General features: G+C 47.2%; 1 protein-coding gene across 2 annotated transcripts in view; it reads right to left on the minus strand.

The window, feature by feature from the left end:
* znf536 (zinc finger protein 536) overlaps positions 1–22,292 on the minus strand; it is a 103,189-nt gene that overhangs the window by 76,156 nt on the left and 4,741 nt on the right. For both annotated transcript variants that reach the window (XM_076029871.1, XM_076029713.1), the window contains exon 2: positions 19,536–19,600. The gene's annotated coding sequence lies outside the window, so the exon portion shown is untranslated. The remainder of the gene's footprint in view (positions 1–19,535; positions 19,601–22,292) is intronic.

A 22,292-nucleotide genomic window follows, 5' to 3' on the forward strand; every position in this document is an offset into this window, starting at 1 on the left:
GTGTTCAGGTGTTTCATTTGCTCGTTAAGATGTCAAACCGCCTTCCAATGTCATGCCACTGTTCAAGCTGTACATGTGTATGTGAATCAATACCGAAATCAAAAACAAAACGTATGTTGCCAACACGCGAAGATATGGCCACGGTGTAAATGCGTTGTGTGAAAACAGGTGTGAATGTTCACACTGGAACCAACAAAAATGGGAATCTCAAGATGCTGCAAACCATCAGGAATAAAATGGAACGCAATTTTTTTTTTTTTTTTTTTGCCATCCATGCGTGTTTTAATGCAGTCAGGGCAAGGGCCGACTGGAAGGCAGTTCAAAAATCTATTTCTTCCACCGTTGCCTCCTCGAAGGCCTCCGAACCTATAATTCATTGTGCAGGTAGAGGCAGGGAGGGAGTCACACATGTTAAACTGCAATATTTGCATGGCTGAGCCATGAAAAACACAGATGCTATTTTTCATCTGTGCCTTTTTATCCTCCTCTCCCCCTCGCCCTCCCTCCTTTTTCATCCGCTCTTCTCTTCCCTTCCCTTCCTTTCTATCCTTGCCTTCCACACACACGCGCGCACGCACACACACACACACACACACACACACACACACACACACACACACACGCTACTCCACAATCTTGGGAATGTCATTAAATTGTATTAAATAGCCCTTTGTCCAGGGGGCACGGACCACCCGATATATGATAATACATTAAGGCCCCAGTGTAGCAGCCACTGAGCCGTGACCATCTTAAGAACAGGCATGGTGTTTGTCATTGTCCGTGTGTGCTCACGTGGATGCGGGTGCACGCCGAGGAAGTTGGTTGACGGCCGAATACAGCGGGGCGAGTCGGGCCGGCGGAGGAGGAGGAGAGAGAGAGAGAGAGAGAGAGAGAGAGAGCGAGAGAGAGAGAGAGGGAGAAAGGTGGCCTGTCTGTCTGCCTGCCTGCCTGCCCGCCCGCCCGCCTGCCTGCGCATGTGGCTCCCTAACAACTGTGACACATACTAATAGAAACATACCTAATAAATTACAAGCTTTCAGGGTCTGGCAAGCTGACATTTTCTCGGCGTGCGCGGGACAATTTCATATCTATGGCGCAAAGTCGAGGGGTTGCTGGACCAAATTGCATCACACGGAGATGCCAGAGGATTAGCATAAAAATTAACACTTAAAATTTCTGCTTATTGTCAGGCCCCCACTCCTGCACCGGCTGCCGCACAACAATCAATTCCTCTTAGAAATCTGATTAGATTCCATGACGCTTATTATCCCAGTCATGTCTGCCGGGCCCCCTTCACTGCTGCGACGCAGACACATGCTCGCACACACACACACACACACACACACATCAGTGCGGGTAGCCGGAGCCGCGGCTGCCACGACTGGCCGGGCCATTTGTTTAAATGGAATTAGGGAGAAAATAAATCTATAGGTGCGGCATTTCTTCTGACAGATGATGCCTCATTTCGCTCGCTGGATGTTTGCCTTGCGATATTGCACCGCGGGCCTGCCGAGAAAGCCACCCCGAGGGGGTTGACGTCCAACCTTTTGGCGAGCCGCGACCATTTTAACAGAGCCGGCGGTCAAACGGCACGCCTGAGCCTCGGCTGTCGTCCGGCCCTGTTGCGTTGCCAGCCGACGAAGCGCGGCGCAAGCGAATTTCCCTCAAACTCGTAAAAATCGTCGCACCTTGTTTCTTTCCCCCTAAAATTCCGACCTTCCTTTTCCACCGAAAACAAGCTCCGTCACGTCCAGAGTCCTCGAGTACGCGGCGATTGCAAATGCTTTATGTTTACAGCAGAGAGCTGGAACGGAGAAGGAACAGGAAAAAAAAAGAGCGAGAGAGCAAGAATGCATCTTAAGCCCTCGCGAGGCTGTCGCAATGAAATATTTGTCAATAAAGCTTTCTGTGGAGGCGCATTGCACAAGTATGTACTAAAAGCACAGCGCGCATTGGGTGGCTTGGGTAAGACTCTTGATTGTTTAGACAAATGGCATTTCATCGCATCCAGATGTCTTTAAGCCGTGCACGACCGCCGTCTCCACTTTCGGAGGCGCAGGCTGGATGTATACAAATATCTCCTCATAACTGCATTCCTCATCTGGGCCCGCGAGCGTCGCGCCGGCCGCTCGTCACCGGGCTCTGGACCTGTGGGGGTGTGTGTGTGTGTGTGTGTGTGTGTGTGTGTGTGTGTGTGTGTGTGTGTGTGGGGGGGGGGGGGGGGGGCGGAGTTAACGTTGGGACCTTTAGGCTCAGAGGTGACGCATCGAGAGCAACGAGGACACGGCAGGTAGGAAGCGGCTGACGGCCACTTGGACAATAAAGAACGAATGAATGGAGAGAAAAAAAAAAGAAAGAAAGTGCGACGCACAAGTGGCAGGGGATAAAGTGCGTCCGAACCGCGACAGGCGCAGCAACATCAACACTGGTACAAAGGGTCCCGAACAGAGACACCCACAGAGGGAGAGCAGAGAGAGGGAGAGTGGGAGAGGGAGAGAGAGAGAGAGAGAGAGAGAGAGGGAGAGAGAAGGAACAAATCGTCTGATGTTCTGAGTGGATAACAACAGCTCCCGCTATGCAGCGGCGGAGGCGCAGAATAATTTAAACCAGCTACCCGGCGACCCCGCCCCGCCCCCCTACCCCGCCTCGCCCCCCCCCTCCACTCCCCCCTCACCCCCGGGCCACCCCTCCATTCTTATGTTAACATGGCTAAAGAGGAGTGGGCCACCCAGCAGCACAGAGACCGAAACTTAAGTCCACGCTTCAGGAAAAATAATCCATCTCCGTGCCTCTCTCTCTCTCTCTCTCTCTCTCTCTCTCTCTCCCTCTCTCTCTCTCTCTCTCTGTCTCTGCAGTGTAACTTTACTCACTCAAACACGCACGCTCGCAGCAACACAGCGCTCGGCGAGGACCAAAAAAAAAAAAAAAAGTCAGCGAGAGATACGGAGGGCAGAGAACCTCGTGCGTGTGCGCGCCTTTTTTTTTATTTTTCTCTCTTTTTTTTTAAAGCGTATTACTTTTCAGACAGGAGTTTGAAGAATAATAAACCGGGGCGCTTAGCTAGCGCCGCGCGACGTCAGAGCGGGGGCGCGAGGAATTCATAAGTCTTTAAACGCAGGGTAAACACTGCTTTCTTTGTTGATTGTAGAGCTGTGTTGTGTTTTTGCCCCCCCCCTCCCCCCACCTCCACCAAACCCACCCCTGCTGCCCTCTTTCTCGCTCTTTGTCTCTATCTTTATTTTCCGATCTCCGACCAGAAGGGCGGCGACGGTGTTTGGTCTCCAAACAGCACATCTGAGGAACACACCTCGCTGACATTTTATAGGTTCAAATCCCCCAGAATAGGAAGAGGGGAGTTTTTTTGGGGGGTGGAGAGGGGAGGGGGTGGGGGTGGGGTCATATTTTACACCGGCGGTTTATTTTAACGGGGCGCTTGTAATTAACGCAGCATGTCCTCTATCTCCCAGCCATCTATGCCAAGGTCTTTATTTAAACAACTTTATTGTGAAATGTTTGCGTTCTCAGCGTTCGGCCGGGGCCCACACACGGAATATTATTTCATACATCAAGGGGATGGGTGGGGGGGGGCGGCTTTTGGAAGCGTTTACGCTTTGAGCGGTTATTATTTTTGATTACAGCAAGACCGGCCGACTCTTTAAAATGGATCAAGTACTGTAACCTTGCGTACACGTGTGCGCGCACACAAACAGAGTCTCGCCCCGGCTCGCAACTCCGGCCTGCGAGGGGAGCCTGTTTACAGAAGGGGTGTACAAACCTGAAGCCTTTGCTTGGGCCAAATGTATAATCTGGGGGTGATTTATGGGAGCACATCACACTATTTATGCCCAAAGGAGAGCACTTGTTTAATACCTCTGCTCGGGATCTGATTTTTGCAGCGCTTGTTTGTGTTCTTTGAGGGTATAACGGAATTTGATGGGGCGACTAAGTGTTTACACTTGTCAAAATGGCCCGCAGTTAACACGTACGCAGGGGTCCCTTGCAGGGTTTTTTTTTTTTGTTTTTTCTCGATGTGCGGTTCGAATGGGTCACTGCAGCTTCCTGTCTGTTGCAAACTTCCTAAGGTGCACTGGCAACATTGTGTTTTTAAAGCATTCGAGTTTTCAGTGTACTGCACCGTTCCGTTCCAAACTTCTCTTGGAGAATCAGGCACGTCCTTATTAGGTTGGAGGTAAAATTTAAATAGGTGTATTTGGGCGTGGAGCAAAGAAGCAACTAAAGACAAAGTGCATATTTTTCAGAATCACTGCCTTGACCTTCATGAAAGCAGACATTCTCTTCTTATCTAATAACATATAATCAATACTTATAAAACCCTGCAGTGCAGGAAAACTGCAAGTGCATCGCCATCCCTTCAGTCAGAGGGGTCGGATAGATCACGGTGTCCCTGAGGGAAACTAAGTTTAGTAGATTCTGCTTGTGGTACGCACAGAAGATTGACGGGGGAAATGTGCTGGAGGGTGACTTGTGGGAAAGGCTGTGATCGGGCTGAGCCGAGTAAATACATAAATAAACACGTGAGCCTTGCCATGCAACTGCTGCTGAAGTTTTTAACTCTGGTCCGGGGAAGGGTGTAGCTCAGTCAACGTCTCGGTCACAACATCCTTTTAAGCAATTCAGTCTGGTGTTTCCATGAATCAGGCATATTAATGGCTCATAATGGTATATTCTCAACAAAATAACTCGCAGAGACAAAATTGAAAATACCTGAAGCCTAATTACTGCTGAAAGTCGGTCATTGTGGTCTCAGGCAGCAGGAGCAGAGCAACATTAAAAAAAAAAAAAAAAGTAATAGAAATGTTTTATTATTCGTCCTCTCACACCTGTATAGAATTGCACTGAGTAAAAAAATATTAAGATTTGTTCACGTCATATATCTCTTGTATAAAAGAAAAGACAACAAACACTGAACACCTCTATTGAATGTGCTTTTGCAACAGGTTATCCTTGCTGCCGTGATGACAAACTGCACATCACATGGCCGCACGGCCACTAACCAGGTAGACCAAGGAAGGAGGGCAGCTATCTTCTAACTCACCATTGTCTGAAGCTGCTGGGAAAAAAAAAAAGAAATCTCACAACACGAAAACAAATAAGATCATTTTTAGCCGAGATTTAAGCCTTGTTTCCCCAATGAAATATTCCAGTTAACCTGCACATGAATCCATCCATCCTCCATACCCGCTTCCTCCTGCACTCCTACACCAGCGGTCACAGGATGAAGGCTGGATGCACCCTGGACAAGTCGCCAGTTCATCACAGGGCCAAATAGAAAGACAAGCATAGACCCATTCACACTCACACACACTTACAGACAATATAAAGTTCCCAATTCACTTCTCATGCATGTTTCTTGGAGTGTGGGAGGAAGCCGGGAGAACCCGGAGAGAACCCACCTGCATACCAATATATAGGTTAATTTCCCTCAATGCTTTGATCTGCCTCGTTTCCTCCTACGTTCACCACAGTAGCGTTCCTCGCTCTATGTCTCTCACTGTTCAGCTCCTCCTCCTCCTCCTCCTCCCCTTCCCTCAAATTTTGAGCCACGGGAGGCTACGAGGGGCTAAAGTGAGGTGCGTACACTAGCTTAGCTAGCCGGAGGCCAAACAGATCGAAGGCAGACCACCTGACTGTTGGGAGGCCCTCCTTTCCTTCAACGATATCATCCCTTCCCTCTCCACGCTCTCGCTGCCTCTTTCCGTCACAACTTAACTCACCGATTTGTTCCCTCAATAAGTGCGATGTGTTGGCTGCCAATCAGAACCCTGCGCAAAATTGAATATTAGACCAGAGTTATGTGTTTTCTAACAGTCAAAACGTCTTTCTTACGTACACACACACCCCTCAATGTCTATGATTGCTGCCAAAACGCTCTGCTTTGTCTTTCAAACACACGTCAAGTCCCTCTTTTTTTTTTTTTTCATTTTCAGGAAGCAAAACGAAATATAAACCCTACCAGGAAATACATGCATATAGGGGGAAAATGAAAGAGCAAGAGCTGCAAATGCATACAGGAAAAAAAAAAAACACAAGTAAACATTCCTCTACTCTTGCTGCCCACAGTTCTTCAAACACTGTGTATAGCAAGAACACAAATATATATATCACACATGGGAACTTAATGGGAAGACACAAGACAGGCAGGGCGGCTGTTATTCTAAAGGTCTTTCACTGATCACAGGACTGGCTGCTTGGACCTCCTGCGCACTGGGGCTCTCAGCGGTACCTTGTGTCCGCCAGGTACACTTGCACGCTACCCCGCTGGCAAAGGCAGCGGCGGTAGGCGGAAAAGCGGCAAAGCGTTGACTTTGGGTAAAAGCACGAGAGGCATGTACCCGTTTACTATTTACTGAAGCACACATGTAAGCTATAACACATATTTACACAGACGGTCCAAAGCTGACTTTTTTTCTTCTCGGTGCCAGCTGACAAACAGATACACACTGTGCAGCTACAAAAACACTGCGAGGCACGTACAGCCGTGCATTATCACTGTGCAGCCCCAGACTGTAGCTTTGACCTTGAGCTCTTCCCCATTCATTACATCATTAAGTTAGCTCTTCATTAGCTTTTCACTGTTATTGGAGAATAGATGGGGAAGGTGGTGTGGGAACACCATCCAATAAAGCCCCTCCAGTGGCTGGGGAGCAGGAGCCCAGCCATCTGAGGGACAAGGAGTTGATAAGGCACAACGCTTTGGGTTGCTGGTTTGAGTGCCAGATTGGACAAACTAGAGAAGGGTTTCCCAGAAATGCATTCTGATTGATGATGGACACCACATGGCAGGGCCTAACTTACAGTTAAATCCACTTTGTCAAAGGAGCCGAACCTTTGAAGTTGTGTATTCCCCTTCTCGCCAGTGGCGGCGCTGCTTCAAGGGTTACTGAGGAAAACACACAAAACCTGGCATGACCATGTTGTGGTCAGCAACTTGCATTTGGTTCCCCTCAAGTGGGCGGAGACCTACGTTTTTAAGTGGACCAAAGTTTAATCCGACTTCCGTATATGGGGCTGTGTGGATGCACCTTTAATTTTTGGGGTTAATCTCATCTTCCATCATCAAAGTCATGAAAAATAGAGGCATTATTTGCAGCAAACCACTTATTGTTGAACACTTGACAATGAAATGGTTTTATTTGGTGTCACTTTGTGGATGGATGGTAGAAAAGCTGGCAAAGCTGGCAATGGCTACCAAAACCTTGGTAGTCCAGTCATTTTGATTTTAAGCTTGTTCTTTACGTAGCTTTGAACTATGACCTTTGAACTATGGGCACATAAGCAGCGCACCGCTGTGTGTAGAGTGAGTTCCCAGTGAAGATCGAGAAGCTTTTTTTTTTTTTTCCCACTACAGAAATAAAGTGGATGTAAATAGTACTGCTGCTTTCAACATTTGACAATATTTTACTTGTGAAAATACCATAAGGACCAGAAGTAGAAAGAGCAAAAAATATTATGTGATCTGTTTTCATGAAACATCATCTACCCGTCTCCCTGAAATGGGATTGTGAACATATTTGCGCAGGCTGGCCTCGTAGCCACCAGGCGCTGTTGTGCTTCCACACCACTCTGGCTTTCTGTCATTAGCGATGCATCGCCCCGACCACAGGCACAGATTGTGTGTGTGTGTGTGTGTGTGTGTGTGTGTGTGTGTGTGTGTGTGTGTGTGTGTGTGTGTGTGTCGTTGTTTTTATTTTTTTTTTTAAGGCAGTCCTTGCCAGCTATGGTCTACCATTGCTGGCCAATTATACATGGAAAATCACTATACTTTGCTTACTCTCTCCTCCTCTCACTTACTTTTTTTCTAACAGCAGCGCCTGGTGCGACTCCACAGCCTCCCTTGAATAACATGGCCCTTTGTGTTAAAAGCTGTTGGACACTTGTAAGATCACACTTTTTTTTTTTTTTGTTAAGGGGGCTAAAGAGGCGGATGGTGCCATGGGAAAGCTTGTGTGCTTCCAAATTATTCCTCGAATAATTTTAGCCGACATAACATTAAGTCACCAGGTAAGTGTAGGTGTAAGAATTGCTCGCTAAATGCTAAAATTGAGGGAGAAAAAAATAATTGGATGAAGCTATTATTACCTTCTTGAGAGATAATCATACAACTTAAAGCTTGCTGGCTCTGTTTCACACAATGGAAAATAAAAGTGTGCGGGTGAAGGTAGTCATGTGGAGGGGGAAAAAAAAAATATTCCAGAATAGAGAAAGCCTGGGAAGAATAAAGTATAAATACTTCCAGTTTCCATTATAAAGTGAATTGAAACGTAGACGTACGCCAATCAACTGTGTGTTCATTGCTCATTTGAGATGCATATTTGCGGTGATTGGAAATGTGCCATTGCAGCTTCGATGCCACCTTCTCACCTGATTGGCAGCATCTCCGCTCCGTTCCTCACATGTCTATTTTCCCTCAAGCCTTCTGTTGCAACAAGCGGGTGCTTTAGTCTTTGCCATTACCCACTATGTCTATAAATGCCATCTCGCGCCATGCTTTGCACTTGGGCATGTCTTCAGTGAGCGAGTGGCATTCTCACCACCGTGGCCTGTGGAATCTCAGCCTTTCTCCTCTCCGTAGATTTGAATTCTTCTCCTTGATATGCATCCACCCCTGGTGTTCTGATTCGAGACGCGACGTGAGTCTCGATGCGAGGCAGACTTTGCAGCCTATACGAGCATGCGAGCGTTTGCACACGCAGATGTTATCTTGCACTTCTATTTTTCAGTAGGTTTCACGACGCAAAAAAAAACAAAAAAAAACAACGTGTACAGCAGCAGGTCACTTGTTTGATGTCGGTTTGTTTTTAGTAGCAAATGAGATGTGAACAAATAGGGAGTTATAACTGAATGGCCACGGAATAACAAAAGTTTTTTTCTTGTTTTCCTTTCTTTATTCCTCACCATTCCCCCACAAAAAGAAAATATATTTCACCATGCCTGTCTGCTGGTACAGTTCGTCGGTCTCTGAATACATTACTCAAACTGACAAACACTGAAATTTTAAAAGCTTGAAAAGCTCTTGTCATCAAAAGAAAAGAACATTGAAATTCATGTTAATTAGCCAAATGGTGACACTACTTCTTTCCAAGTGAAAAGACAGGGGACCAATCGACCAATGTTGAGCCATAGAGACACTTCTATTGTAAAAAATCTGACTGCATGTTAACCACCCAATGAAAAAAGTAACTTTTTTTTTTTTTTTTTTAATAAAAACCCCTCAGTTCCTAGTTGTTTAGCCCTCACGGTGTGGAATCACCATACACGCATGCAAGGTGTCCTTCACTTTAGTGTAAGCGCGCGTTCAAAAAGAAGCCCCCCCTCCTCCATCTTTTGCCTGATGGAACGGCACCAGTAGCACAACAGAGGCTGAAAGTGAGACGGAGCATCAGAGGGAATGAGATGAGATGGACTTTTGTCTGTCTGACAGGTAACATCCAACCTGTTTCCTTTTCTGTCTCAGAGACAGCCGCGTCTGCCTCGGAGCATTACTGTCAAGCTAATGTATGATGGAAACACACCGACTTCCCTTCCTCGTGTCAGCCTCATGGCTCTTTTTCACAGACAGTCTGTTCAGCACTCGGAGCGGGCCCGTTAAACCTGCGCCGAGTTGGAGGCGCAGCGCAACTCTCCCAAATAAGAGAATCAGGGTTATTTTTCACAAGTTCTGTTTTTTTTTTCCCGATGGTTAGCATGCGCGGGGAACTTCTAGCGGCTTATTCCAACTGTCTTGAAAAGTTTGCTCGTTTTCTTTTTGTTTTCTTCCCCTTTCTTTTGTTTTTTCCTTCTCCCACTTTTCACATTAAACTGCACGTGTGTGTCTGTAGCTCGCCCTGCGTTAGCTCTCCTGACAGACGGCGCGACGGAGCGCAGCGCCGCGCGACAATTTCTCCTGAGCATTCAGGTGAGAGAGGCGTTCAAAAACATTTCAAAACACACGTGGGCGGGTCTCGCGGCTGGAAAATTGAGTTGCCGTGGCAGACGCAATAGGTGATGACTGGGATGAATAAGACTGTATGGCGCGAAAAAAGAGAGAGAGCAGCGTTGTCATCATTAGGGCGCGCGCGGGGCTGCAGGAGTACAAGCAGCAATCAGAGCGCTGCCGTCGCTAGCTGACGGGAAGCACCACAAGGGAAATGAGGTACAGCGCTTATGCTAGCGCGCCTGCGTGCGTGCGTGCGTGCGTGCGTGCGTGCGTGTGTGTGTGTGTGTGCGTGTGTGTGTGTGTGTGTGTGTCTGTGTGTGTGGTGCACATGTGTGAGAGAAAGACCTCAGCGCCCTGGGGACAGTGTGTCACATAAGCTCCATCACAAGGCCGCTTTATTGGGCCTGGCATGGGTCAGACCCCTACTGTCATCTTCAAATATGCCCGCCACCTGCTCTCACACACACACACACACACACACACACACACACACGGACACGCAAACACTTAGCTTCACACATGAACATGCACGCACATAGATTCTCACAACCACACACAGACACACACAGACACACACACAGACACACACACACACACGCATGCATACACAAACCGGCACACATGGCTTGCAAAGAATTCATCTGGTGTTTTCTGGTAATTGCAACAAAAACACCAAATTTGGACGTGTCACGTTCATTTCCCAGGACCCCAGAGTGGAGGGCTAATTTCAAACAGCCTCCCCCCCTCTCACATGCGGACCTCTGTCTCTCTCCCCCCCCCCTATTTCTTCACCCTCTCATCGCAGAGGGAGGGGGAGAAAAAAAAGAGAGGGGGGTGGGGGGGGCGCCTTTTATATTACGCTGGCAGGTTTTTCAGACAGATATTTGCTTAAGAGAGGCTAAACAGACTGAAATCCCTAATTCGTCTAGCCGGAAAGTGTTCATGCCACTCTGCCTTCAGATTCCACATGTCTAAGACATACGCCCAGCGCTCTGCCTGTGTGCCAGCCACTCAGGCACCTATAATAAAAAACCGGCAAAGTGACAGGATTTGCGGAGTTGCCACCGCGCGCAGCCGGGTGAGGCGAGTCAGCCGCTTGTCCCGCACTTTCACTCTAAAGCCTAATTCCCCCCCCACCCCCACCCGCACCACCACCCACCAAACCCACCACCCTGCCTGACAATTTCAGCACAATGCCAATGTATTTACATTGTGCAATGTGGACATGCATTACGAACAGCGTGCGCGAAAGCGCACCAATGTTTTCTTCCTGCGTGTGCGTGTTTTCCTTTGCATTGTCTCCCTGTCGGTCTCGGGCCATTTTGCAGGGCTTTACACATATGTGAATGCATTTACTGGTAAGCCACACATCACTGGCGCGCCGGCCCAACTCTCCATTATGGCAAAATTAGCCCACAAGCACGCAGCGAGATCATCTCTGCGCCTTTACCCCCCCACACCCCCCACCCTTCCTCCCTTCCTCCCCGCGAGCAGAAGTACGACCGCGCGCGTGCGTGCGTGCGTGTGTGTGACCGTGTGAATCGGCGTGTGCACTTGTCTACTCTGTGCGACGGTGCGCGCGCACGTGCACGTGTGCGCGTGTGTGTGTGTGTGTGTGTGTTCCCTGATGGAGATAAGTCTGAGTGGTTAGGAGGGAACAGATGTCAGCTGGTGCCGGCTGCCAGGAAGACTGAACAAAGCCAATCACGTTACCTTCCTGTCCAAAACGCACGGCAGACGGAGACCTGCATCTAACAACAATTTGTGGCATTGACTCGGAGCATGGCACCCTGCCTGTGCCCTCCCCTCCTCAGCTCCTCCCATCCCTGACACACACACACACGCACACACACACACACACACACACACACACACACTGGAATAAAACTGTAAAACGACTGGTAGGGATGCGTAAGCTTGCAGGGGGAGGGGAGGGGGAGGGCGGGGGCGGGGGTGTGTGTGTGGGGGGGGGTGCAGCAACAAAATGGCGTCTGTAATGTGATCTGCCCTTGTTGCTACAGAGGCTTAATCATTTATAAGCCCGTACAATGGAGGGACCGGCTGGCATTTATGAGTCTCTGGCAGCATCCTTTGTTCCCTTTCAAAAAATTAGCCCTGATTGTTTTCTTCGGGTCCTTTTCTCCAGGCCAGTCATCAAATTGTAAGTTCCGTGTGCTACCGTCAGAATGTTAACAATAACAGTTTGTTACCTCAGTAACCCCGACCCTCCTTTTTTTTTTTTTTTTTTTCTTGGCTTTCTTCTTCTTTTTTTTTAATGTGTTTTTTTGGAGCAAAAACAAACACACATCTCCTGATTCTTTCAACAAGAGCACATTCACCGTCTGTAAGAGAGGCGGCAGCAGGGCACCAATGCATTTGTTAAAAGTGAGAACGATGGATTTAAACTCAGACTTCAGGATTTGTACATGACTTTGCCACTGCACACATCAGCTGAGCGAAGTTCCTCTTACACCTGCACAACATTCGGACGTGACTGCCAGTGTTCAGAGGGTTCAGCTCCCCCAGTGCAGCGGCAGACTCCTCCACCCACTGCACCGTCACTGCAGGCCCATTTTGGCCGAGGGCATCTGGGACTGAATTGGCCCATTTGGGGTTGAAGTGCATGGAGGCAGCCAGCAAAACCTGTCCGAGGCCGCCGAGATGGAATCTCCTCTCATGGTTAAAATCAGTCCCACTGCTGTCGGAACACAGAGCCATTCTTCAGCATAAGCCCGAGTGTGAGTTCAGTGTGCGTGTGTGTGTGTGTGTGTGTGTGTGTGTGTGAGAGAGAGAGAGAGAGAGAGAGTTTCTGCGCTGGATGCGCCGGCGTCTTAGCCTTGAATGGCAGTTCCTCAGAGACTGTGAGACTGTTACAAAGCTCCTGACCTTTGACCTCCCAGCTGAGTTGTAAAAACCACACTCCATCTCCCTTAAGACTTGCTAAGAGGCCGACGCGAATGTGGTGCGAGAGGGAGGAGAGAGAGAGAGAGAGAGAGAGAGAGAGAGAGAGAGAGAGAGAGAGAGAGAGAGAGACACTAGCTTCAGTCTTACTTGTGGGTGTAACACTGTGTGTGTGTGTGTGTGTGTGTGTGTGTGTGTGGTGTAACCCTGAGGTTAAAGAGCAATCTGCACCCAATTAAGTGCTTCATCAGGAGGTCCCCACTTCCATGAGTGAGAGGAATTCTCCATGAGCTGGAAGAAGGGAGCAGGACTTAAGTCAGTGCACTGGGGGCCGGTGCTGTGTGTGTTAATGTGTGTGCATGTTAAAAAAAAAAAAAAATAAAAAAAAAAATAAAAAAAATCACATTGTGCTTGTTTATGTGTTTGTGGTGGCTGTGTGTCATTATTGTTGTTATTAAGAGCCTTATTAGTGCAGGTTAAGGTGTTGGGAAGCGTCAGGTGGCAGGGAGCTTAATAAGAGGCTTTAACAGTTTCAGCAGTGAGAAGTCGGAGTCTTTCGCCCTGAAACGAACTCCGTTAGCTCCGGACAAAAGCGCCCCTGTAACATTTGGCTCATTTGTGGAGCGGCTCCACTCAGTGTTCACTCTAAGGTCAGGCGCTCGCCAGTCGTCATGGGTGTTTGTGTCGCGTCCTGCTCCGATCGGCAGCGAGGGGAGCGCGACATGCTAGGGGTTAGACATGCCAATTTTCCACCTCTCTCTCTCTCTCTCTCTCTCTCTCTCTCCCTCTCTCTCTCTCTCTCTCTCTCTCTCTCTCTCTCTCTCTCTCTCTCCCTCTGGCGGCGCTATTGCTGCCGCCGCGTGCCCGGTTCCACCAGGGGCGCCGTCGAGCGGAGCGAGCAGCGTCGCGGCTGGATTTATTGTTAGAAAACAAGTCAAACAGAAGTATTTTTTTGGTCCATCTGAACCGTGTCTCACGTGTTGCTGTGTGTTTTTATCATACACAGTAGACCTACATTTTCTTCATTCTACTTTAAGGTTAAGTTTCAGTTTAAAGTGAAATCTCCTTTATTATTTAGTGACAGTTGACCTCACAGCCCAATTTGTAGCTTCCTAAACTCATCGCATGAATGTCTATGAGTGTAAGTGTTTTTGTTTGTTTGTTTGTTTGTTTGTTTGTTTGTTTGTTTTTTAAAAAAAGGCTAAATGAGAGTTGGTGCATGGGGTCTGGTCTGACGTGAGGGTAGCGGTGCTTCAGCTGCTGGAGGTGAGCTCCTCCAGCTCCTGAATACATCACGTCATACTCGGTTTTGCAGTGCACTGGTGCAAAGCCATGTATCTACACTTGATGACCCTTCTGTGGATATCAGTCTCGGGGTAGGGGGGGAGGGAGGGCGGGAGGGAAGGATGGAGGGAGGGAGGAAGGAGGACTGACGTCCGTCCCCTTTCACCCTCCACTCACCCCCACTTCACCTCCTCCCAGCAGCCCCTGCCATCCATCAGAGGGCGAGCAGAGAGGACCGGGCCCAGAGTAATGAGCCGTAAGCCCCCTTACATGTGTTGACGCGTCGCTAAATAAGATCCATTTACCTAGGCTGCCGCCGCCGCCCCGCCAGCGACTGAAGGAGAACGCCTCGCCCTCCCCGATGTGCCTCCAACTCACCTCGCCTCCTTACACCAATGTCCCGTTTCCGCCGCCTGACTCTCCTTCGCTCCAAGGTTCACGCTATCGTTTTGCTGAGAACCCGCCCGTAGGAATATCGGCGACTCTCTGCTGCGGGCGTGCACGCCTGCGCGTGCGTGCAGTGCCTGCGAGCGGGGGAGGGCGGCGTGCGTGGTGATCCAGTTACTCAAGACAGACAGAAGCAATCGTTCTACAGTTACAGAGTTTTCTCTGCATGAGACTTGAGGGCATCACTGTCAAATGTCGGGGCCATCGGGGAAGGCTCGCTTTATACAATTACACTCAATCTGGTGTGTGTGTGTGTCTGTGTGTGTGTGTGTGTGTGTGTGTGAGAGAGAGAGAGTGTGTATTTGTGTCTGTGTGTATTTGTGTCTATGTGTGTAAAGGAGGAAGATGGGAGGAGTTGACCTCTAAATTCAAATTTAATTTATTTATTTTTCTGGGGTTTGGACATATTTTGAATTTCAACAATGAAAGAAGTTTTAACTGGGACGTACAGTATGTACATGTAGAAAAAGACAGATGTACTGAAGACATTGAGAGAATGTAAGAAAATATAATAACAATCTTAGGAAATTAGGATATTTAATAAATATGCATTTTTGATCCCAGGGCCTGGACTGAACTGAGCTGTGAGACACTGAACTCACAGTTTTGAAGACTCAGTTAAAAACTCACTTATTCAGGATGGCATTTTATACATAGCCACTGACTGGACTGCTGCTTATTGGTTTTGCACTTGTGTGTTAATAATGTTTTTTAATAATGATTTTGCTTTTTATTCTCGTTTTATAACTGCACATTGGCAGTATCACTGTCTTTTAAATATGTTTTATTAGTAATTGTTTTTTATTATGTTTTACTCTGGAAAGTATATTGTTCACTCTTTGGCTGTTGGAAGGTGCTATATAAATAAAATTTGATTGATTGATTGATTGTTTGATTGATTGATTGTTTGATTGACTGATTGATTGACTGAGTGTGCAAGAAATTAGTGAAAGTGCAAATTCCAGCAGCTTGTGTATTTTCAAATTTGGGTGATTATTTTCTTTCTTTTTTTTTTTTTAAATGAATGATAGAGAAAAGGATGTTGGTTTACCACAAAATGTACATTTTGATTTGAGCAAAATGATGCTGTGCGAGTCAGCCTGCACATTCTTATTGTCCGCCAACCCAAAGGCAGTTATAAGGTTGGTAAAAGTGCACTGTGTGAAAACCTATTCATCCTCAGTTTGAATGGAAAGAAGGAGAGGTGGCGGAGAAAAATAAAACGTTTGCAAGTTATCGCAAGTATGTTAAAGGCAAAAGAAGACGGAGAGAAAATAGCTGATTGGGAGGAAGAAAAAAGGAAAAGAGGCAGAGAAGGGGACAGACGAGTGAGCAGGGCTTTTGCAGCGCTGCTGGGGTGAGAGAGAATGCCACTAATAATGAGATGTCTATTTTACCCACCAGCTCTCTGTCTCTCGCGCTGCTACGCCTGTTTTCCTCTGGCCCCCATTATCAGTGCACTTGAACCCGGGGATAACAATGAGTTCACAGAGATTGAGAAGTGCCCGGGCCTTAATTGTATGTATTTAGTCACGCAAACAGAGGCAATGGCCTGAGAACGCCTAGTTAGCCAATGACATCATTTAGCCACACAGCCACTTTAACTCAATGGGGCTGCTGTTGCGCACGGCTCTCCGTCACTTTACCCCCTCGCTGCCTCCCATCGCTCCACATCTCCCCATCACAACGCTCTCGCATCATTCCCACGAGCTCCCTTTAATCACTACCTGTTTTATTGGCCTGACCCTCCCCCCTAATTCTATCTCTGTCTATTTTAAGCTAATAGATGCTCGAGTGTGTCCAGCCCTGACGTCCCTTAACCTCTAATAGTACCACATTTATAACTAATACCTCAATCAGTCAGGAGATGCTTTGTTTCAGGACTGTCAATTTTTTTTTATTCTTTTTTTTAACTTGTTGTTGTAATAAATGTATTTTATGAACATTAATTTTAAAAGACACTTATATCATTGGCCTTAAATTGAAAGTACACAAATAAGTACCTCCTACATCCGTGTGTTAAAATCAATATATTGTTCAATGGACTCTATTTTATCATCTCAGTTTCATCATTTATTATTTCTATTCTCATTATTATCATTTAATACACACTCTGTGTGTGTGTACCTGCACATCTATGCATGCGCTGCGGTGTTTGTGTGCGTGCCCGTGTGTTAGTTTGCATGCATCCTTTTGTCAATCAATGGTGGCTGCTGGCACTGACACAGATGACGACGGCACCGGGATGTTAGTGTGCCTCACTTGTTCCGCACAAAGGAGGGTGTGTGTGTGTGTGTGCGTGTGTGTGCGTGTGTGCGTGTGTGTGTGTGTGTGTGTGTGTGTTTGTGAAGAAAGGAGGGTTGCTTCTCAAGCCGGGATGTCAGCACTAGAAAAATCAATCACCATCTGGGCTCATCGCGTGGAGGGAGAGGGGGGAGTGACTCACACACACACACACTTTTTAAAAATCTTTCATTTCTTGCAAAAACAATGAAGGGCAAATGTGGCTGAGCACTGACATGCCTGCCTCTCTCCTTCCTCGCCTTTCCGTTTACTTCAAAAAGGAGAGAAGAGAAAGCTCTCCTCACCTGGATCCTGCTGGTTATAAAAGCTCAGGCAATCCTCATCTCTGCCCCCGCAACCTCGACCTGGCCATTTTCAAATCGGAGGGTTTGCTGGCGGCCGCAAGGTAAGCGGCGGGCGCGCCAACCCGGAGGACACGTAGGAGACGCGCGCGGAAGGCTGTTTTTGCTGTGGAAAGTACAGCGGCCACACTGGGGCCTATCTAAGCCATTAGGCCCGAGCTATGTGAACACACCGCATCAGTGCTGGCGTGCAAGGTCACCCAAAGCAAACAGGGATAAGAGGAAAGAAAAGCAAAGATTCATCTGCTTGAGTTAGCACCTTAGGTCAATGGGTTTGCCTCCCTGTCGCTGCTGCACAGGCCCCTCACAGACACTCATTTCATTCCCTCCTTTTTTTGATTCTCCAAACCTGCTTCTTTAACGGGGAGAAAGCCAGCGCTTTGTTCAAAAGTCCCCTTCGTTTTCGGGTCTGCACAAAGAGCGTTAAAACCCGCACGCATGTGTGTGAGGTGATTTTTTTTTTTTTTTTGTTATTCTATTTTTTTCTTTTTTTTTTTTTTATTGCTGCGGCGCTGTCTCCTTTGAGTCGCACAGCTGTGTGAGAAATACCAGTGGCAGAGGCTGCTGAGGCAGCGAAAGCATTTAATACTCGACAAACAGTTATCTAAGCCCATGTCCAATAGCTAGACATCACTGTAATGTGACCTACATACTAAGTGAATAAGACTTTTTTTCCCTCCTTTTTCTTTTTTTTTTTTTTTACGTCGGTCAGGGTTTCGGTGGGGTGCAGGCCAGGGGTGGAGAGCTTTAGGGTTGCTAAGAGTCCTCTTTTTCTTTAATCTTGCTGCAGAAGCAGGAAGAGAGCAGGCGTACAGAACACATTGTGTGCGCCGACACATTTTTTATTATTATACACACAATGTTCTCTTCCGTTTTCTTATATTTTCGATGGACGTCTACAAAATGGAATCTACGTCGGAGACCTCATGATTTTATTCCTTCTCTCTTTTGTTTGTTTTGGAGGTGTCCACTGAATAAAGCGGCTCCAGAAATGAATGATTTGAAAGCAAGTTTTATAATGAAGGCGTCGCCAGGTTTTTCCCAGGCAAGATGTTAAACGCCCGCGATATCTGGAGACAAAAAAAAAAAAAGAAAAAAAAGAAAGAATAAACGTACAGTGTTTCCACAGCTATGACAGCACAGGGCAGGTTTTCTGAGAGGCCGTCATCCCAGCTGGTTGACGGAAAAACGTTATTTATCTCATAAGATCATTGAGATTGAAGTGAGATTTGAAGTCGAATGAAAGGCGCGCACTACAAGGCTGCCACAAAACCTCCACTTTAAAAAGGGGAGTCCCTGTCGATTTGCGGGCTCCTCTCGTAGTGAGTCAGTCTGAATGGATTTGCCAAGGATCCTGCTCGAAGGTGCAGTATTTAACAAGTAATATTTGTTGGTTTGGAAGAGCTCCTTCGGTTCACGCTGCTTAAGAAAATAAAGAAAATATAATATAAAATATATATTTTTTTAAATGCATCTTTTTTTTTCGATGAATAGAACAAATGTGGCACTTTCTAATATTGCAGTTGTGCATCTAATCACTAAGAATGTGATGTATACAGTATATATATATAAATGAAAACATTTTATTACCAAACCTTGAGAAGGACACTGTTCCGTCCTGTTGCACGGGGGTTGGGAATCAAAAAGGCCCACGTGCGCAGTTTGAGGCAGAAACGGACAAATTAACTTTGAGGCAATTTTGATGGGAATCTGTTTCCGGGGCCCAGCCCGAAAAACACGTGCATGCGCACACGCACGCACGCACACACACACACACACACACACACACACACACACACACACACGCACACGGGCGCGCACGGTCGGTCTGCCTGGCCGCGTCTACAGAGCAGGTGTCCTTAGTAATGCACCAGCGCGCACTTGGATCTGGGCATCTCCGAACAGAGGGAGGAGGGAAAAGCAGAGGGAAAAGCTAAAGGACAGTCGGAGGAAAAAGGCAGAGAAGACCAATCTGCCGCGCCGCGTCTGAGGGCTCCATCGCCAGACTAGAGGTGGGCCGCCCACCCCCGTGCGCATTCCGCCGGACCGGGCGAAACCCAGACACTTGATTGCACCTCATTTCTTTGCATGAGAACGCTGGCTTCTGCACTCATTATTTTTAGTATGATCAAAAACATCGAGATGGTGTATTTCCAGCGTCCATGTGCGAAATATTCATCAGCCAGACAGGCTGCAAGCCCGACTGAGGAGAAGCTAAGCCGAGAGACATGTACTTAATAAAGCCCATGCCTTTGCCCCCCGCTGAGTATCAGCTACATGGTACATAAATAACCATTATGAATCACGCTGTTTGGACTCACCCCGCCGTTTTCTCAAACAAGATGCAGTTTCCCTTTAGCCACAGCAAGCCGTCTGCAATCGTGATCTATGGACGGAAAAAAAAAAACACACACATAAAAAAACATATTGTACAGTTTGTTTTGTTTATTTTGCCCCTCAATTTGCGAAACATGTGCAAAAACCCCGCGAGCGAGCGAGTCGCAGCCACTTTCTGTTTACTTTTCAACTCATCAGCTTAATAGGCTCACTTTCAGTCTAAACCTACACAAGGCCAAAGGGTGAGCAGACAACAAAACCGCCGAGCAGCTTAGATGAAAAGACAAACTGCAGCTCAAACGGCACCATTAGTTTGCACAAAAGAAGACGTCTGAGAGCTTCCCCATCTATTATCTGCGAAAACAAGACTCTGACGCGACAAATCTCGCGCCGCCAAAGTTTTAGTCAGGTCAAATGCGATAAAGGGGGGGGGGGGCGGGGGGGGGGAAACGGGGCTGGAAAAATCCAATATGCCAATTAAGAGAGCTCAGTCATACCATTAGCCGTGTCACGAAGCTTGTTGCCTTTCCCCTTTGGCATGGGTTCAGAGGCAATGTCTTGGGTGGTTCTCCTGCATTAGCCTCTGTAGCCTCAGAGAGATTACCCCGTACACAGACCTTATCCCGTGGAAAATCTAAACCTCGGCCGTGCATTTTTCAGACCTTGTAGCAGAAATCAAGCCTCCATTCAACGACTCCCCTTTGTCGGCCCTAAATACATCCCAATGTGTCCGCAAACAAAGGCCTCTACCCTTCCTCCTCGCACTTGGTGACACTTAAAGTTCAGGATTCCTCAACAGGACCGTGGGTGGGTTTTTTAATTCTCCGCCATTCTTCCTTTATTCCGCTCCCTCTTTGGAGCATTAGGGCGACTCGCCATTGAACTACAAGCGCGACTATAAAAATTCATCAGGATTAAAATGACCTCACACACAAAATTAAAGTTCCCCAATGTACACAATAAGAGCCTGTATCTTTTTTAAGACATTCTCGGCTTCCTTGGGAACAGGATTGTTTCTTGACAAAGTGGTCCCTGACTCAACAATGAGCACCTTTCAGACACACACAGGGACTGCCTTTAGAGCTGCGCGGAGAGACGGATTTCACATATCAATCAAAAGAGGGGGAAGGAGGAGGGGAGGAAAAGGGCCCTCGTCTGGCGAGAGTGGTCCTTCAGGAACCATGAACAGATTCGAATAGAGTATATGCTTTTCTCTCTTACCGCCACTATTCATAACAATAGAGGACACAGGAGCGGTGGAGAGGGCGGGGAGTCCTCTTAACACCTTTTTTTAAGACTTTCCTTGCCTTATATGGGGGGCTGAAGCGAGGTTCCCGAGGCCAGGCCTGTAATAATAAGACTGTAGTGGATGCCGAGATTGTACAACATTGAGAGAGAGGGAAAAAAAATAAGTCGCTTTGTGAAGAGTCCAAAAAGGGCCGGCAGTATTCGGGCTGTGTGCAAGCTTTTGTGTTCTTGAGCTTGATCAGAGGGCTTGTTTGTGCGAGCGTGCGCACGTAGGTGTATGAGTGTGCGTGTGTGTGTGTGTGTGTGTGTGTGTGTGTGGCATGTGCGTGTGGGTGGGTGGGTGGGGGGGCATTCCGTTACACCTGTTCGGAAAGCATAATGGGCCAATGGGTGTGCGCGCACTGGGCCCCAGGCCAGTCCAGTCCAGTGAGATGGCCACTGGCATCTCTGAATCAGGGAAATAATAATAATAATATATATACATATATATATATATATATATATATATATATATATATATGTAAGACACATAGAAGCGCAGGTATGCATTGGTGCCCAGACACACTGCACTGCAGCAGCATAAACAATACTGCCTACATTAAGTCACATTTCTTTTCTTCTTTGTGTGTATTGCGGTGGTGCACCATGAAGCTACTAATAGGAAAGATGGAGGCGAAGCTGTTGTGCTCCAACAGTAGGCAAGATGAAATAACCTTGCCTAAACGGAAAATGCAGCGCAGGGAGCGACAGGATTGAAAACTGAGAAAATGACGTCCTCTTCGATGCAAATATGCCTCATTAGAAACTGCACCTTATCCACAAAGACTTTGCGCTGACTTCCGCACGTACTTTGACTCCGCCTGACAAAAGCCAGGAGCTTTACATACATGATCAGATCAGCCACGAAAAAAGCCACACACGGCACTCAGGTGGCCACAACTGTCAAATAAATATCTTAATATATACGACTGCCTTCCCATCATGGCAGCACTCATAGCGGGATCGCTCTTGCCACACAACCACACGCGCATTGTTATATTGAACCACCTGGGGTGCAAATAGGAGAAGGTTACCAGACTGGGCGTTATTGTGAAAATATCTTTCGGGCAAAAACCTTCCTGCATATGACACTGAAGTGATGGAGATTATGGCCGCTCCATATTTTGAGAATCTTGCCCATTGTCTGTTAAAAGCAAGGAGCTGTATTTTATTTATCTTTATTATTACTGTTACTATTCATTAACCGTACAGGGGCTCTGGCATTTAAGTAGAACTCAAGAAAATGTAAATAATAATAATAATAATAATAACAATAATAATAACAATAATGGATGGATAATAGATTTACGGCATGTATGTGTGGCACATGTGTGCTATTTTTACACGAGGATGCTGTGAAAGTGTGGAATTGGGGACAAGGCAGCCTTGCACCGGGCCATGACACAGACTTATGTTAAACCTAATTAGATCATGATAATAGCTTGAGGGCCCCA

This window comes from Nelusetta ayraudi, unplaced genomic scaffold, assembly GCF_046127955.1.
Source record: "Nelusetta ayraudi isolate G7.1 ecotype Tasmania unplaced genomic scaffold, CSIRO-AGI_Nayr_v1 ptg000002l, whole genome shotgun sequence".
Lineage (NCBI taxonomy): Eukaryota > Metazoa > Chordata > Actinopteri > Tetraodontiformes > Monacanthidae > Nelusetta > Nelusetta ayraudi.